The sequence below is a fragment of the Aplysia californica genome, unplaced genomic scaffold (assembly GCF_000002075.1).
Source record: "Aplysia californica isolate F4 #8 unplaced genomic scaffold, AplCal3.0 scaffold00711, whole genome shotgun sequence".
Taxonomy (NCBI): Eukaryota; Metazoa; Mollusca; class Gastropoda; order Aplysiida; family Aplysiidae; genus Aplysia; species Aplysia californica.
Window position 1 is genome coordinate 397,607 of NW_004797981.1, and position 2,135 is coordinate 399,741.

Below are 2,135 nucleotides of genomic sequence, written 5' to 3' on the forward strand. Positions count from 1 at the left end.
CCGGCCGAGAAATGGTCTGTTAAAATTGAGCTTAAAAACTCAGCTTGGCCAAATTGTGCGAAATCGAAGAAATGTAAAATTGTCTTCGCGTGTGTATTGAGGAGCATTAATATTGGAAGAATGCACATACATTGCATATCCAATGACTGGAGAATTTTTTTCTCTGAAATATATAATATCCTATAGTGATAGTTCCGAACTAAACAGAAAACAGAACAACCACAAATACCACGCAAAACTTTGGCTTTACATTATGTTTATTGTTATTTTACCTTGGAGCGATTGGTTTTGTGTAGAGCACAAGCCCCTTTAGTGGGGCCGCTTAGCAAACCTATTGTGCATTTTGTGATACAAGCACCAAACTTGGCACAAATGTACATTAACATATCATAATCATTTTCAGATATTGGGCCACTCGGATTTCTGTCTTAATGGCCGCCATATTGGATTTCAAAATGGCCGCCATTTGAAATCTACATTTATTATTATCTCTGGGTCTAATGCTGCTAATGACTTCATTTTGGTGTCTAAATGTATGTTTTTGGGGTCAAGAAAGCAAATGGTGACAATCTGAATTGCTTATTTGTACTAACGGGTCGCCATATTGGATTTCAAAAAGGCTGCTTTACATTGCATAGCTGCTTCTCGATCTACCTTCGTCGTTGTCTTGTCGCCGTCACATGTTTGGAGAAGCCAAACCCTTCCCAGGGTTCCCTGGAGGATGCCTAGAAGAATCTGTTGCAACCGTTGCTGCTTGCCTTAGTCAACATGATCCTAGAGAGACCCAGCATCAAGGTCCAGATGGCAGACACTAACCCTGCAGCAATTACCGAAACCCACATACTGAAGTTCAACTGCGTCAAACACAAGCGAACACGTGGCACCACATCATCCACCCGTGTCAGGCACAATGTTATACAGGAGACCCCACTTCCAACATACATTAGGATGATGTTGCATGCTCATACACACAAGAAGGAATTGGTCGACAGACTGCCACACCTTGGCCTGAGTATCTCTTATGGTAGAGTGCTCCAGCTCTCAGCAGAGATGGGCAACCATGTCTGCCAACAATTTTACAGAGAACAAGTGGTCTGACCTCCAAAAGTGCGTGGCAAAGATTTCACAATTGCCGCTGTAGACAACGTAGATCACAATCCTAGTGCAACAACACCAAAAGACTCCTTCCAAGGTGCCGCTATCTCCCTCGTACAACATCCTTCTCACACTGGTGAAGGAGTAAATCTGAGCATATTCGTTGCTGGAGAATCTGGAGATGCACGGTCCAAGACTGTTGCCCCTTTGCCGCACTATTATACTGATGTACCCACTGTCACTAGCAGCATCAAGACGTCGCCTGTCCCAGCTGCTGGAGTTGCGTCATTGACCAGAGAAGACTTCAAGCAGTAGACTGATAAAAAATACCAATGGTTAGGCAATGCAAAACACGCCCTGGGAGACAACACTGGTACATTGGACAATAAAAACACATCTTGGTCTGCATTTCATGCCAGCCGACAGCCACCAGAGGGTGGAGTCATCAGCCCCACGTCGCTGCTTCCACTCTTCCTGGAAAGTGCTCCCACTGTGGCAATGATCAGGCATTCAATGGACGTTGTGAAGAAAGCTGTAGAACACCTGAATCCTGTACAGGCACCAGTGGTCACATTGGATCAGCCACTGTTTGCTTTGGCCAGAGAGTTATGGTGAAGACCATATAGTGGTGCTGTTTGGTGGTCTCCATATAGAGATGGCAGTACTGAAAACACTGGAGGACTGGCTGCAAGGGAGTGGTTGGGTGGCAAGCACTGGTGCAAGCCGCGATTGCGACAGCAAGGACAGCAGACTCATTCCTGCCAACATCTCAAGTCTTGCGCACATGAAGAGCACATCAAGTGACTGCAGCAGCAACCATGCCTACAACCACTAGTGTCTGGGAGAAACCAGGGATGCAGAGGACATTCCTGCGTTGGAAGACTGGTGACGCCAGAGACGAGACAACATCTCCCAGTTTCACTACTGGGCAGCTGTGCTGTAACAAGAACTGTTGGTTCTATCTCTCAGGCAGAGATCATTGATGATGTACCTCGATGCTCTGACAGAGCTGGTCACCTGGTTCCACGCACTAGATCATA